The 18,016-nt window shown below is 37.2% G+C and overlaps 1 long non-coding RNA gene across 1 annotated transcript; it reads left to right on the top strand.

Annotated features, from left to right (window-relative positions):
- Positions 1 to 620: 620 nt before the first annotated feature.
- On the top strand, positions 621 to 2,070 carry LOC126628308 (uncharacterized). The gene is made up of 3 exons (XR_007625369.1): positions 621 to 700; positions 1,092 to 1,158; positions 2,018 to 2,070. It is a non-coding gene; the product is annotated as an uncharacterized LOC126628308 (long non-coding RNA).
- The last annotated feature ends 15,946 nt before the right edge of the window (positions 2,071 to 18,016 follow it).

The raw sequence follows: 18,016 nt of genomic DNA, 5'->3' as shown, positions 1-18,016 counted from the left end.
TTCGGATTTTTATGTCAACACACACTAAAACACTCCAAAACAGCTTAAAAACACTTCAAAATAGCAAGGAACAATGTCACAGCCCGTTCCGGGATTTTATATATCGGGGACGTAAAATGACGAAATTACCCTTGACGGGTATTAAGGTATGTGTATGTGTGACATATCTTTTGGACTAAATACATTTATTTCATAAGTTTTTATAAAATTATTAAGTGGGATTAAAATGTTGGTTTGTAATTTATGTGGTTAGGGAGTTAGGAAAAAGAAATGGATGGTAAAGGGTTGTGATGGACCACACACACACTTCCTTCCCTCTCTCCCTCCCCCGTGTCTCTCTCTCTCCTCCCTCACAGCTTTCTCTCTCTCTTTCCCTCTCGAATTGTATGGACAAGCTAGGGACCTCCCATTTCTTCACGGATCGAAGGTTCTAAGGTAAGATTTGAACTCCTAGTAAGCTTGTGAGTTCGTATATGTGATTTGTGGAAGTTAAAACCCTCAGAATCGTCGTGAAACCCTAACCCTGAAAATGTGCACTATTCATGCACACGTAAAATCTTGCATTTCAGGGAATTTCAAGCTCACAGTGAGCTTAAGGAGATCCTCACGAGCTTCGAGGGTACTTCGTTGGTAGAATTTGGACGTCGGAGGATTGAGAACAGAGTTTTTCAAATTTGGCCGGATTATCGAGCTTTCTCAGGTAAAATCTAGTGGATTTTAGACCTTCAAACTAGTCTATCATGATTCTACATGTTGAGGGCTTCAAATTGATATAAAATACAAAGAAAATGGTTGAGATATGAGGGAGAACAAGGGGATTGAAAAATCCCCAGTTTTTCGGCCACCGGAAAACACAGTCCGGCGAACCAAGGAAGAAGACGCGCGTGGGGGGCGCGTATACCCATGCTTGCCCTAGCGCGTGGGGGCGCGTGCCACGTCAAAAAATTTTTCTAAAAATTTCTCGACGTCCGTGACGTCGAGTAGGTCAATGTGTTATATTCATATACCCAAATTGAGCACCGTATGAGAAGTTATTTCAAATTGTCGGTTATGTGCATTAATTAACATTTTTATAGTTGTTTTGCATATAGGTGACACCTATCCCGAGGACGAGCGCATCCAGGGACGTCACGGGGGCTACGACCCATCGACTTACTAGTGAGTGGGCAGTTTTGTTTTCGTATATACCTATATACTATTAATTTTCCTAGAAATTGAATTTATATGAAAGTATGTTTTCAATTGCCATGCATGCATATTATGAATATTATGAATTGATATTAATGCATATATATGTGTGAATTGGTGTTGTGGACTCACAGGTGAGCATCAGGTGAGTTTTATGTTAATCATGTGAATCATCGATAATGTGAATTGTGTTGAGAACTCATAATCTGCACCCTTGATGTTAGTGCTTATATTATTCACCACACCGCACACTCACCTTGGATCCAAGTAGGTGTATGTCATACAAACCCCGAGAGGGTTCCGACATGCTAGTCGTACAAACCACTAGAGGTGGTTCCGACTAGTAGGTGACCTTAGATTACACGCGCAGATGATTGATGAAAGAAGCACTAGAGCGTATTATTTCACCATCATAGTCGTACAGACTACTATAGGTAGTTCCGACTTATGTGCAGTGTAGTGCCGTACAGGTCACAATTGGTGACTCCGGCATGGCCGTACAGGTCACAGTGGGTGACTCCGGCTGGATGAGATATTGAGCTATAGAATCAGCCGTACAGGACCATTGTAGGGTCTCCGGTTGATTTATTATTTCACCTGATTTATATTGATGCGTTCATATTATATTTTGGCATGGCGTGGCATCTTCTTTCTGAAAAGCGGTGAAGGATTGTGAGTTGAGCTTTTGATGATATATATATGTTTATATACTATTTTTGTGGGAAAGTATACAGGTTTTACAGTGAGGGGTTAGAGACGTTTTAAATGTAATGTTTTGGAAAGCTTTGGTTTTACTGACCCACTCAATTTTGTTTTTGCGCCCTTCCAGGTGCTAGCTAGCAGTTGGTGGCTCACGAGGTTCTCTTCAGCGTTCTGACAGACACCCTGCATGTAGGACTCACCTGCGGGTGTTGTAATTTAATTATAGTCCTACTTGACTGCACCTAGTACCTACGCTCTGAATTGTGTGTTTTACTATATAACTCACTCTAGCACGCTAGTTGGTTTTTACTGTTAGTAGTTGGTTTTTTTTTCCTTCATATTTATTATATCCTTTGCTTCCGTATCACACTTTTGGTTACGTCACACTCACGTGACGGCCAGCACGCCCTGATTTCTGGGTCGGGGTGTGTCAAACAACACTAGAAGTAATGGGTGATAAACTCATACGAATTTCATGCAAAACAACTTGGTTACCCCCCCCAACACTTAAATCAAACATTGTCCTCAATGTTTCAAGCATAAACTCACACAAAAAACAAGCAAACAAACAAACAACGAATAAACATGACAAGTATGGCAAAGTAAAAACCAGACAGAGTAGAGTTTAAGAACGCAAATATGGTTTTGGAGATAGATGATCTTGTTGTCTTTCCACAGCTTTGATCTCGAACTGGTTTGGAATTCTGAGCGAGGAATATGAGAGTTCCTTGGTTTCAAATTAGACTCCTTCTGATGGGTTGATTTAATTGTGCAATCTGCATTCTTCTCTGCTTGTTTCTTCTGCACGGCAGGCAGGCGCGAGGTAGAGGTGTTGGTCTGTTTCTTTCTTCAATCTTTCCAAGTGCCCACCTTTTGCTTTCTTTCTCCTTGTCCCTAGCTGAGGATGAATTGGCAAATTGTCTCCATATGCTTCGAGGTATCATTTTCACTTCCCTTATTTGTTCCCCAAGCAGATGTGGTAGACAAAGAGGAAGCATAAAATGATGAAGATGAGTACTCGAGAGCAAGGCTAGGTAAGCAATCAGGAAGGGGTTCCAGTCAGTTGGTTCTAGATCGGAAGATTGATACCAAGTGCTGGCTGATTGCTCTCTTTCTCCTTGTCCCAAAACAACGACAAGGAGAAGGACAGGGAGAAAGCATGATATGAGATACTCTTGCTTTCAACCTTCATGATATGAAATACTTTTGCTTTGGATGAGTTGTTTGCAGAGGTACCCCAAGGAATAAGGAACACTGAGTGACTCGAGAGGGTTTGTTGGAAAGGCATTTTCGGAGAAGAATAAGGGTTATGTATGTCTGCCTTGCAATGGAGGGTGAAGGGTGACGTATATGATTTAATAGTAAACTTCACGTGTTTTCTACTTCACAAGAGATCTTCGACAGATTGCCCGTAATTTCCGCAAGGCTGATTGTGTATGTGACAGGCGCTGACACGTCTGGAAAAGCAAGTGCCTCTTCGATATCTGGAATCGGCGCGTAGACAAACTGCCTGTGATTTCCGCAAAGCTGACTCTGCATGTGACAGATGTTGACACGTCTGGAAAAACAGATGGTTGGAATCGGCGCTTCGACAAACTGCTCGTGATTTTCGCAAAGCTTACTCTGCATGTGACAGATGCTGACACGTCTGGACAAGCAGATGCCTCTCCGGTATTTGGAATTGCCTCTTCGATCTCTGAAATCCCGTCGAGTACAGAGGTTGCGTGTGACAAGTGCGGACAAATCTGTAAAAGAAGATTGGTCGTGGTTTTTGAGCAAGCCCAGCTTTTGAGAAAGCTAGCGCCTCTTTAATTTTTGAGTTGGCCTCTTCGATTTCTGAGCTCGCCTCTTCAATCTCTGAAATCTCATCGAGTGCTGATTTTTATAGAGGTACGCAGGACGTTCAAAGCACACTTGAATTTCTGCCTATAGAAACTCCCTTCTTGCACTTCTACGATCTTGACTTTTCCGACCTCTTCTTTCTTTAACACCTTTGAAAATGTCTGGCCCCTCTGACCGTCATTTTGACTTGAACCTTGGTGAAGAGGTAGTCCCGCCTTCTCCAGACAACATATGGCCCCCATCCTTCATATCCCCTACCGGTCCCCTTACCGTTGGGGATTCGGTGATGAAGAATGATATGACAGCTGCGGTGGTGGCCAGGAACCTTGTCACTCCCAAAGATAACAGACTACTTGCCAAACGGTCTGATGAGTTGGCTGTTAAGGATTATCTGGCTCTCAGTGTGCAGTGCGCAGGTTTCGTGTCTAATATGGCCCAACGCCTATTTGCTCGAACCCGTCAAGTTGAATCATTGGCGGCTGAAGTGATGAGTCTCAAGCAGGAGATTAGATGGCTTAAGCATGAGAATAAACAGTTGCACTGGCTCGCACATAACTATGCTACAAACATGAAGAGGAAGATTGACCAGATGCAGGAATCTGATAGTCAGATTTTACTTGATCATCAGAGGTTTGTGGGTTTGTTCCAACGGCATTTGCCTTCGTCTTCTGGGGCTGTATCGCGTAATGAAGCTCTAAATGATCAACCTCCGATGCCTCCTTCTTCTCGGGCTCCGCCGACTGCTGAGGTTTTGCCGACTACTGAGACTTCTCCTAAGTAGCCTTTGTGAAGGCTCCCTCTTGTATTTATCTGCTTAATGTTCCTTTCTTTTTTATGAATGTAAAAATACCTTGCATAACTGTCAGTGTTTCAAAAATAAACCCACACAAAAAAAAATTAACACAAGCAACAAATAAAAATGACAATCATGGAAAAATAAAACTACAGAAAAGGGAAGGTTTTTTTAGAAACGCAAAACTGATTGTGGAGCAATTCAAAAATTTTCCTTATTTGAATACATGGGTTGCCTCCTAAGAAGCGCTTGCTTTAACGTCTTCCAGCCGGACGATACCTCCATTTAAGCTTGTACAGGGCCCACGACATAGAGGGGTACATTCTCCACGACATGCTCCTCAAAGTGCTCACACATTGAATCCTTGAATGGAAGGTGATACTTGACGTGATCCGGAAATGGTTTAAATTCTAGTGTAGGTGCCTGAATCATCAAAATCAGCAAGTTAGTATATAATAACATCGAAGTTGGAGAAGATGGTTTACTTGCTTGCTCCAACACAAACTCAATTACGAACACCACATCTTTGAAGGTTGCAGGGATATAGGACTTGGCCAGATTTGGTGTTTTGAGAGTTATGACTTGTCCCCTGTCATAAAATCGAACTTCTTTGGGAATTTTCGTCTCAAGTGTATCTTCTTTGATGAATTCTAGACATTCCCTATCCACTTCTTGCACTTGATTGTTTGGAAAGGTTTCGAAGATGCCTTTCTCACCCTCTTCTTCCTTGGATTGCATGATCCTGCAAGGAATAAGGACATTTAGTGAAACGGGGTCAGGACAAATTGAATTTAGGCTTACCTTGGTTGTAGTGGACGGCATAGAGGGCATATGGGGCTGCAACAATGGTGGTTCTTCCCTTGCCGTGGCCTTGTTATTCTCCTCTTCTTCGAGCAGCAGCTGTTCATCCATGTTTTGGGTTCACCTCCAACCTCCATAGCACTTCCCAAAGTGATAGCATCATGGATTTCAAAATATTCCTTCAAATTTTCAATAGTTAAGTTGGAAAGTTCACTTTGCTCTTGAATTTGTGCCATGAACTCCATAATCTGCCCAATTTGCTTCTCTAATTCTCCCGTCTTATTGGCTTGATTTTGCATCTCTTTGTTTCCATTTTCTACTTCATGGTTTAAAGAGGTGAGTAACTTATTAAACATATCATTATCTAAAGACGTACCTGAATTGAATTGGGCAGATTGTTGTGGTGGTTGCATAGGTCTTCAATAGAATTCATCTTCTTGCTGCCAATACCCATCTTGTTGGAATTGTTGAGGTTCTCCCCACATGTAATCTAAATAATCTCTCAAATCCGAATTGTAAGCGTTGGAAAACATGTTGTCCTATGATTGGCTATGGCCTTGATAACCCCAAGCATCTTCGTTCGCATCGAATTGAGAACATTTATGAGTTGGATATCCTTGCCCATAGGACATACCTTCTGTAGGGACACTTTGCATTGTGGTCCTTTCGGCATATTGTGACAATTGAGAAGTAAGTTTCGCCAATTGAGCTTGAATGGTAGCAAAATCCATGTCTTACTTCTCTGAAATCAAGGAAACAAAACTAAATCAAATATCATAAGTAAAAATAAAAGACACAAATATAAACAAAGTCAGTGACTAAAACAAAAGACATGAAAAAGAAACAACGGTTGCTAATCCCCGGCAACGGCGCCAAAATTTGGTGCGATGAAAGTTAAGCACTCAAATTAAACCCTCTTGTTGTCAAATTGTAATAAAAATGCAAGGGGATCGTTCTAAACCGAGGATTAGGAGGGCTTGCTAAAACCTCTAAACTTACTCAAAAACATAAAAACAAAGTTAAAAACGTTTGAATAGACTCAAGGGACTCAAAACAGATTCTAAAGACTCAAAACTGCCTAAAAACACAAACTGGGCAGATTTGACTCTAACACAATTTTGGACGAATTTAGTGTTTTGGTTTGAATCAAAACACTCAAAAACACAAACAAAACCGAAATTTAACACTTTGAAACAAGAAAGTAAAATGGGGATTTTGGTTTTGATGAATTTGAAACAAACAAACAAGTTATAAAACTAGGCAGATTGTAAGACAAATTTGAGGAATATGATGATGGATGGATTAGTTAGAGGTCCGTTCTTCACACATGACACACTTGTACATGAATCGATTTCCAATTGATTTTCAATAAACTATGATGCTCAACACCCCAGATTAACCGTGATGCACAAATTAACCCTCAGATTTTCCTTTACTCATTGAATTGGATGAATGCATGCGACAACCCAAATCATTCTCTAAAAGTCCCCTATATGAATGCATAATAGAGATACAATCAGAGATCATTACGTTCAACGAAAATCATAAGTGTTGACGAGGGAATTATAACTATGAATGCATGATACAATTGCCAAGAATTCAATTAACGCGATTGTGATAAACAACCTTCACTACTCATGAATATAAACTTGTAACGATTAGGTGAAACTCATTTATATTCTAGCATCTAATTCATGCATGAAAACTAAGTATGCATCCTTAATAAACATACAAGAATCAGTTATGAATAAAATAGATAATTGAATTGCAATCACAACTTATCAAATCACAATTGGAAGAAATCAATTCATATTTCAAGCATGTTCATGGCTTCAAACTTCCCCCTAACTAAATAGGGGTTTAGCCACTCATAATTGCAACAAAATTAGAAAATAACAAAGTAGACATTGAAAGCAAGAACGAAGTACACCTAAAACGCTCCAAAGTTCCAAGCTTGAAACGCCAAGGACCTTTGTTTTCACCACCTTGTTGCAGCACAAGTGTCTAGGATGTGTATGGATATATGGAAAGGTTAGGAATGTATTTAGGATTGGTGAATGTCTCGGCCAAGGGAAGGAAAATATATGGAATTGTGTTTGATTTTTGGTTGGATGAATGCCACGGAAAGGAATGAAAGTGTAAGTGTATGGAGTTGTGAGATGTGAAATGTAGTGTCTTTGGATGATGGCCCCCAAATTATGGTGAAGGGTGGATGTATTTATAGGCTAGGGAGAGGAGTGTATGGAGTTGTAATGAGTGGATGTAATAGGTGTAGTGGGTGAGTGTTGTGGTAATGAGTGGATGTAATGGGTGTAGTGGGTGGATGTTTGGTAATGAGTGGATGTAATGGGTGGAGTGGATGTAATGAGTGTAGTGGGTGGATGTTTGGTAATGAGTGGATGTAATGGGTGTAGTGGATGAGTGTTTGGTAATGAGTGGATGTAATGGGTGTAGTGGATGGATGTTTGGAGTTGTAGGTCAACACACTTGCACACACCTATGCTGATTTCTAGCCTTCAAATCTTCAAAAACGTCCATCCTTATGTCTCCATGCTTGCACTATCCAATTTTGGCTCAAAAATGCTAAAAAATGCTCCAAAATGCACTTTTTTGCCAAAAACACGAAAATAGCTTAAAATACATAATTAACTAAGAAATAACAACACAAATGCACAAGAACAAGCTAACTAAGTCGCATAAATATGCTCCTATCAACATATTAGACCTAAATGTCCAAAATTAGGTAAACAGTCAATATACAGTTTATACAATTTAAGTGATAATGAGAGTATTTATAGTATAGAGAGTATTAACATGATAGATTCAGACTCAGAAGATTCAAGTAGCACAAATAGTGATCTAGAAGAGTATATGTGTGCATTCATAGAAGAACAACATGAAGAAGAATATAAATACATTAATTTAGGTTGGCCAAAAAAATGTCATAAGTGTAGTAAACTAGTTGCAAATAAATACTATAATACATATTCAATAATATGTGAAAAATGTTATAATAATAGGTTATTAAAAGTTAATTCAACAGAATCACAAGAAAATACTGAAATATTAGGAAATATTGTTCATAGTATAGAAAAACGAAAAAATAGTTCTTTAATTACCATAAATTACGCAATAGAATTAGCAAAATAATATAAGATACAAACAATAGTTATGATAGATACTGGGAGTACAAAGAGTGTCATAAGAGAAGAGTTAGTACTAGAAAAATATAGACAAAAATGAGCAAAACCAGTAAGAATAACACAATTTGATGAGAGACCAGTTTACTTAACACATTGTATAAATAATGAGTTTATTAAAGTAGGAAAACAACAATTTAATTTACCATTAACATTTGTTTCACTAATAGGATCATATCCATTTATTTTAAGTTTAAACTTTTTGAAAAGTTTGCAAGGTTTTTTATTTATGAACCCTAACATAACATTTTTCAAAAAAGGAATTACAATAACTGACCAAAGTAATAATGTAGAAGCATACAAAAACATAAGTGTAAAAGAGCCTAGTGACCAAGATAGTTATCATTTAGAAAACTCAAAAGAAAATGATGAGTATAATAACGTAGAAGGGTTTGATGAAGACATATTTGAACATGAATACCCGATTTTAGAAGAAGGAACCTGTATAGAAATATTACAATTAGATAGACCAAAGAGTTTATAAGAATTGTTACAATTAGCAGAACAAACTAGGATTATAGGAGAAGACCCACAATTACATTGGAGTAAAAATAAAATACTGGCAAAATTAGATATAATTAACCCAGATTTAACCATTAAGACGACTAATATGCCTTGTAATCTAATAGATAAACAAGAGTTTGAGTAGCAAATAAAAGAGTTGTTAAATTTAAAAGTAATTAGACCCTCTAAGTCTAGACATAGATCAGTAGCATTTATTGTAAGAAAACATTCAAAACTAAAGAGAGGTAAGGCTAGAATAGTTTATAATTACAAAAGATTAAATAATAATACATACGAAGATAGTTATAAATTACCAAATAAGGATGAGCTTATAAATAAAATTCAAGAGAGTAAATATTTTAGCAAATTTGATTGTAAATAAGGTTTTTGGCAAATAAGATTAGCAGAAGAATCAATTGAGTGGACATCTTTTACTTGTCCAGAAGGACATTTTGAGTGGCTCGTTATGCCATTTGGACTTAAAAATGCTCCATCGATCTTTCAAAGAAAGATGGACCAAATTTTCAAGAAATATGATAATTTTTGTAGTGTTTATGTAGATGATATTTTAGTACATAGTAAAAATAAAAATGAACATAGGAAGCATTTAGAGATAGTATTACAAGAATTTATCAATAATGGAATTGTGATTAGCAAAAATAAAATAGCATTAGAAAAGCAAGATATAGAATTTTTAGGAATGTATATCAAGTCAGGTACAATACAATTACAAGATTATATAGCTAAAAATGTGTTAGAATTTCCAGACAAATTAGAAGATAAGAAACAGTTACAAGCATTTTTAGGATTGCTAAATTATACAAGAATTTTTATCCCTGATTTAGGAAGAAAAATAGCAGTATTACATAGTAAAACTAGCAAAACAGGACAAAAATATTTTAATAGTGAAGATATTAAATTAGTTCAAAAAATAAAAGAAGAAATTACTAAACTGAAGCCATTAACATTACTATTAGATGATAGTTACAAGATAGTTGAAACAGATGCTTCATCATTAGGATGGGCAGGTATACTATACCAGAAAAAGCATAGGGAGTTTCTAAAGTCTGACGAACAAGTTTGTAGATATTCCTCAGGAAAGTTTAGTGATGTCCAGTCAAAATTACCATCAACAGATTTAGAAATTTTAGGGATAATTAATTCACTTGAAGCATTTTCTTTATTTTTACATAATGAAGTATTTACGATTAGAACAGATTGTCAAAATATAGTTTATCATTATAACAAGATACATGCTAATAAACAGGCAGCCCAAAGATGGGTTAATTTTGTTGATTCAATTACAGAAAATGGTTTTAAACCAATTTTTGAACACATAAAAGGTAATGACAATACATTAGCTGATAACTTTTCAAGATTAATTTGTTGAATAGGTATGGAATATCGTGGACCATCATCAGCAAATAGCACAAAGCCGTAAGATAGAAGAGTTTCTTTCAATGGCATGATGATGCACCATCAACCTCCACCATTGAGTGGATTTCAAAATAACATGAGCAGACTAGCATCACCACCAGTACCTATGTTCAACTTTAATGGCAATATTGTTGAAGGAATAAAAAATCCAACTCAGAGATACATGTCAAAGGTACCAGAGCTTTCTGATAAGCAGCAGGTTCTCTTAGATAATTTTTGGAATATCCAAATTAAGCAGCCAAGTATGAGGTTAGGTCATGAAAAATTAATTAGAGCTTTGGAACAAGAGTTTGATAACTTTAATTTTAATTTCCACCAAAACCAGCAACATATTCTTTCTCTTGAGCACAACCTTCAAGTCATCTCTAGGGACCATGAGTCATTACTTGGCAAGTTTACCAAAATGAATCTAGAACTCCAATCTCTTAGAATGTAACAAAAGACAAGTGACACCTTGAAAAGAGAATTGAAAATAGGTTTAGAAATTGATCAACATAAGGATATAGGAAAAGAGGTTATTGAACCCATAGAACAAGAGGCTAATGAGCCCATAGAAGAAATTAAGATTGAGCTCTTAGAAGAAGATGTTGAAATAGAGCAACATCAAAATACTGAACAGCATCAGGTTCTGAGTGACAAAGAAAAACATGAAATGAAAGTTTTCAGACTTAATATTAGATGATGTTTTATTAGAAGAAATTTCAAAAGCAAAAATTAAGAATAATGCCACCAGATATGCAAAATGAGATCCTGAGCAGAGCATCACAGTCCATGAAGGTGTTACAATTACAATTACAATGTACTTTGTATGAGTCTATCTTTGATCCAAAACCAGGGATGGATATTATTACAAAGATGTATCCACCATGTCTTTGTGATAGTACAGAAAATTGTATTTGTAAACCAGAGGTTAGCATAGCTGTAGCCAGGATTAACATGAGAGATTTTAAACCATGGCATTTTAGTTATGAGCATCAGAAAAAGCATAATGTGGTAGAAGTTACCCCTGCCTTACTATTAGAGTTTGGTTATCTTGATAAAATATTCATTAACCGTATTTCTCAACTAGAATCATTTCCTGAAAAACTTATAAAAGTAGCAGAAGATTATCTGGAAAGGTGGAAAGAAATTTGCAGAAGCTTTATTAGTATTCCTCCAGACTGGTATGTACATATAGACAAGAATCAGTCATCAGCCTTATTGGAAACCCCAAAATTTCAAAGAAGAAACATCAGAAATATATTACAAGGTGAAAGAAGATAGAGAAAGAGATGCGGAGTTAGTAGAAGGCGATGAACAGTATTGGAATAATTTGACAGAAGAAGAGCTGCATAACATCGACAACATGATAGAAGTCTGAAGAGCTAGCTGTAAATTAGCATAAGTTTAATAGCATAATGTAAAATGATGTATTCCTAGACAGAAATGTCAACATTATTGTGGACCCCGCTGTAATGGCATAAGAGTAAATAAAGAAAAGAGCCTGATCCATTATAGACTTTTCATACACAAAATGTCCTTTTGATTAAGAATGAATAGTACTAGGCCATTTTCGTTAAAACTCCCTATTTATATCATCTCCAACTGAAGGGGTTAAAGGGTTATAAGTCAAACATAGTCGTTTAACAAAAAACCATCTCCAACCGAGGGGGCAAAAGGGTCATAGGCCAAACATAATTTATTATTTTAATTGAATTAATATAGTAACTTAAACTAACTACTATATTAAAATAAAGTTTTTAGACATATTTTAAGTGTCATTTGTCGCCAAGTGAATAAGCCTCCAGATTTCTTATCTTTATATAATCTCAATAATTTTTTGGATAAGATTTCAAGTGATGTGTTATTAACGAGAGTAACTCTTCAGATTTTTTGTCGAGATGTAATTTCAATAATATTTCGGATAGGATTTCGAGTGACACTGTCGCTAATGTGAGTAACTCTCTAGATTTCTTGTCTTTATGTAATCTCAATAATTTTTCGGATAGGATTTCAAGTGACATGTGTCGCTAAAGTAAGTAACTCTCAGATTTCTTATCTTTATGTAATCTTAATAATTTTTCTGATAGGATTTCGAGTGCCACGTGTCGAGATGTAATTGGTTGTGCAAATTTTAGATACAATTCTTATCTACGTGACACTTCTTATCTTCAGCTTTCAATTCAAGTTTGCAATGAATTTCAACTTTGGATCCTCTTTGCATTCCAATTGGGGGTCCTCATCCAATTCCGAATTGGAAGATAAATAGGCACATATGAGATGAGAAGATGAAAAGTTCGATGAAGAAGATGAAGCATGACGCAATGCAACATATATGGCAGCAATGGCTGGGTCATGGCGTGTGAGGAAACTAAAGAACAACCTCAATAGGGTGGCTCTGTCGTTGATCACTCTTACAAACCACGAAATAGAGAGATGGTGCATGAGACCCTGATGAACAACTACTTCAACTCCAACTCCGTGTACACAGAAGAGGATTTCAGATGTCGTTTCCGAATGAGGCATCATATCTTCAAGCATTTACTTCATGATGTCTAACATGTCAATCCATACTTTTGACAGAAGATGAATATAGTAGGTCGCCCTGGTTTCTCACCTCATCAAAAGGTTACTATTGCATTCTGAATGCTGGCCTATACCTCCCCAGCTGATGCGATGAATGATACATATGGTATGTCTGAGTCTACATGCTTTGATAATTTTGCTGAATTCTGTCACACAGTTGTTCAGATATACAAAGAGGAGTACATTCGTGAACTAAATCAAGCAGATCTGGAGAGGCTCCTTAGCAAAGCTGAAGACCGTGGCTTTCCAGGCATGATAGGATTATTAGATTGCATGCATTGGTAGTGGAAGAACAGTCCCACCGGATGCCGAGGAAGATTTAGCGGAAGATCGAGAATGCCAACTATTTGGTTAGAGGCGGTTGCCTTGTTTGACACATAGATCTGACATGCTTTCTTTGGAGTCCCAGATCCCAAAATGACATTACAATACTCGGGCGTTCACCCTTTTTTAATAACTTAACGGAGAGTAAATCACCTTAACTTGACTAGTATATCAACCGGCGTCAATACATTATAAGGTATTACTTAGCAGATGACATCTACTCAAAGTGGGCGCCACTTGTCTAAGCAATTGCAAACCCTATGGATGACGCCCAAATGTGGTTTACCTTACACTAAGAGACATACCAGAAAGATGGTGAGAGAGCTTTTGGTATTATACAAGCACAGTGGAAGATCATTAAGGAATCGGCAAGAGGGTGGAGTCGAGATAAATTGAACTCCATCATGATGTCGTGCATCATATTACACAACATGATTATGGAGGATGGGCGAGATGACTATATTGATGGAGATTTTGATGATGACCAAGATGATCCAAATAGGTCAAGCAGGGCTCGTGCAAAAATATATGAGGTGCCTAATTTACCTTTGGATCCAAGAATTGGTAATATCTTTTTAAATGAGTACATGAGGTGCTATAGGATGATACATTCATGTGCCACAAACAAGTACCTACAACAGGATCTTGTTGCACATCTTTGGGCCAAAAGAACAATGGAGTAGGCATTTCAATTTTATTTTGTTTAATGTTGTTTAAGTTTGAATAACTCCCCCAAGTAGTACTAGAGTGGAGATTGTGTTGTTTAATGTTGTGAAGAATTGAAATAAAATGAGGTAAAATAGTATGGAATGGTGAAAATTATGTGAGAAATGATGTAGGAATGACTTAGGTATTTATAGGGAAAAAAAATTAGAATTAAAAAAAAAATTCGTCCTAAAAAAAAAAACAATTCAAATGCAACGGTAACCTAGTGTAGCATGACATTAGCTAGCTGTTGCTAGGTGGTGTCATGCTGACGCTGATAGAAAAATTATCTTTTCATTTATTAAATGAATAAGATTACAACCTTTAGTATTTATATATTTACATCACCACACAGATGATTGATAGCTCACTAATAACTAATCCTAACTCTCCAAATAATACTAACAATAGACTCTAACAGACTGTAGAAATATTTACAAACTAATACTTCTATGTCTTATCTTTTACACTATGGTCCTTAATATCCCCCTTCAAATCAAGTTGAAGGAACTGAAGAGAGAGTTTGGTTCTGAGAAGCAAAAATTTGGGCTTGGGCAAGGACTCTGTACATATATCTGCAACTTGGTCTTGAGAATAGATGGAATGAACTGAAATAGCACGGCAAAGCACTTTCTCCCTAATATAATGATAATCTATTTCAACATGCTTAGTCCTAGCATGGAATATAGGATTTTTAGCTAAAGACAAAGCAAAAATATTATCACACCACAGTTTGGGAGAACATGGAAGAACCAAGTGAACATCAACCAAAAGTTTGCACAACCAGGTGATTTCAGCTGCAGTATTGGCTAAGGATTTGTACTTAGCTTCAGTAGATGATCTAGCCACTGTTGGTTTTTTTTTGCACTCTAGCTAAGGAGAGAATTGCGCAGAAAGATGCAATAACCACCAGTTGATCTTTTGTCTAAAGCATAGCCAGCCCAATCGACATAAGAGAATGCATTAATACTGAGAGATGTAGAACATTTGGAGAACCATAACCCCAAATCAAGAGAGCCCTTAAGATATCTCAGAATTTGTTTTACAGCTTGAAGATGAGATTTTTTAGGACTGTGCATATATTGACAGACAAGATTAATTGCAAAAGACAGATCAGGTCGTGTCCAAGTTAAATATTGCAAACCACCCACAAGAGACCTATATTCTTCTGGATTAAATAACAGAAGAGAAGTGTGATCCAATGTTGAAGTGCTCAAAGGTGTGGGACAAGGCTTTGCTCCATCCAGTTTAGCTTTCTTGAGTAATTCCAGAATATACTTTGTCTGAGAGATCAGAATGCCAGAGGATGACCTTTTTACTTCTATGCCAATAAAGAAGTGTAATGGACCAAGATCTTTGATAAGGAATAAGGCACTGAGTTGAGCAATAGTGTCCTTGCATGCCTGAAAAGATGGTCCTGTAACCAAGATGTCATCTACATAGACTAAAACAAACACCAAGGTAGGAGCCTTCTTAACAAACAAGGAATGATCATTCTGAGAACTAATGAAACCCATAGAGGAAAGTGCACCTTGCAGCTTTTCATACCAAGCTCGGGGAGCTTGTTTCAAACCATAAAGTGACTTATGAAGATGACAAACATGTGTAGGCTTAGTAGGATCCTGAAAACCAGATGGTTGTTGCATGAATACATTTTTCAGATAGAGAGCCATGGAGAAAAACATTGCTGACATCTAATTGATTAAGAAACCAATCATATTGGACAGCTAAAGTAAGAAGAAGCCTAATTGTAACAGGCTTAGCAACAAGACTGAATGTATCAGTGTAATCTAATCCTGCTTGCTGGTGAAAGCCTTTAGCAACCAGCCTAGCTTTATACCTATCTATAGTGCCTTCAGCTTTCCTTTTGATTCGAAAAACTCATTTGCAACCCATAAGATTCTGTGAAGGATGGGAAGGAACAAGAGACCAAGTGCCGGTAGTGAGAAGAGCATTATATTCCTCTTACATAGCTTGTCTCTAATGAGAGTGTTTTGAAGCCTGTAAGTAGGTAGTAGGTAAGAAATCCTCAATGAGATGAGAAGAGAGTGAATGTTTAGTGGCTGCATAGGCTTTGGGTTTGAATATACCAGACTTAGATCTAGTTTGCATAACATGAGTGTTTATGGAAGGGATAGAGGGTGCAGGACTAGATGAACTGGCAGGTTGTAATATAGATGCAGAAGATAGTACATCTGCAAAATTAGAAGAACTGGCAAGTTGTAATATAGGTGCAGATAAAGATGAAGTGGAATGAAATGGTGATGCTGGGGAAACACCTAGAATAGGAAACACTAAGGTATAAGGGATTGAAGAAGGTGAGGAGGTTGGGGATTAGGTGGGGAAGAGATTGCAATAATGTGATGAAATGGGAAATGAGATTCATCAAAGATAACATGTCGAGTTATATAAACTCGCCTGGTTAAAAGATCAAGACATTTATATCTTTTATGGTTCAAGCTATAACCGAGAAAGACACAAGGTTTGCTTATAGGTTCTAATTTGGATGTTGTCTAGGGTTTTAGCTAGGGAAAGCATCGGTAACCAAAAACTTTGAGAGTGGCATAAGATGGAGGTTTGTGGAATAACTGTTCCCAAGGAGAAGATTTGATCATAGTAGGTAGCCGGTTAATAAGATACACTGCTGTTGAAAAGGCTTCAACTCAGTAAATGTGGGGAACATTAGATGCAGTCAGAAGAGTGCGAGCAATTTGAACCAAATGTCGATGTTTACACTTAGCACATCCATTTTGCTCTGATGTGTGAGGGCAACTTAGTAGGTGATGAATACCATTAGTCTTAAGAAACTGAGTAAAACCAGAACTTAAAAATTCTCCACCAAAATTTGATCTCAAGACAGCAATAGAAGTATGCAACATATTCTCAACCAATGCTTTGAATTCAATAAAGTTTTGAAAAACCTCAGATTTACACTTGAGAGGACCAGCAGTACTTTGTGTAATCATAAACAACTATAAGGTAATATCTATAACCTGAGATAGACATAACAGATGAAGGCCCCCATAAATTTGTATGTAGAAGTTGCAGAGGTCGAGTTATAGTATTAGAACTAGATACAAAACGAAGTTTGGTACTTTTGCCCATTGCACAATTGGAACAAAAATACTTAGTCATGCTAGTTGAAACTGGAAGACTAGACTTAGAGACTATTTTATTTAAGAGTTTGAAAGAGGGATGGCCCAACCTTTGATGCCATATTTGAGAAGAAGCTTTGACTATGGCAGCAAAGAGAAGATGATTACCAGCAGTTGGACTAGAGGCAGTGAAGGGGTAAAAACCATTCCTCACAGGGCCTTTAAAAAGCATCCTCCCCAAATAAAGATCCTTCACAATAAAATGAAAAGGATAGAGAGTAATTTAGCACTAGTTATCAATTGTAAATTGATTAGCAGATAGCAAATCTTGTTTTAAACCAGGAACATGTAAGACATTTCGAAGAGTAAAGTCATGTTGAGTAGTAGAAAGTGTAGAAGAACCAGAATTAAGAATATGCAAACCTTTGCCATCACTAATGTAGACTTGCTCAGAGCCAGTGTAAGGTTCTGAACTTTGCAAGTTTGCAACGGAATTAGTCATATAAGAGCTTGCACTAGAGTCGAGAAGGCAAGTTGGAGTAGCAGAAGATGATGCAGCATTGGCACACATTGCGGATTGAGAAGTTTGTGAGCCAAATTGAGGATTCATGTGATGAGGACACTCAGCAGCCTCATGATCATTTTGCGACAAATTTGGCAAGTGAGTCTACATCCAGAAAAATTTGAACCAAATCGACCACCACGATTGTTCATCTGATTGTTTCTCTGATAATTGGTCATCTGATAATTGTTGGAGTAATTTTGATGTTGGTTGTTAGACCTAGGGTTTGAGAAATTCCGATTGAAATTCCGATCTTGACCACGACCGTGATGCTGATTGAAATTGGGGAAATTCTGAG

The sequence above is a fragment of the Malus sylvestris genome, chromosome 1 (genome assembly GCF_916048215.2).
Source record: "Malus sylvestris chromosome 1, drMalSylv7.2, whole genome shotgun sequence".
Taxonomy (NCBI): domain Eukaryota; kingdom Viridiplantae; phylum Streptophyta; class Magnoliopsida; order Rosales; family Rosaceae; genus Malus; species Malus sylvestris.
Note: the sequence above shows the minus strand (reverse complement) of the source record. Positions and strands in the feature narration are given on the sequence as shown.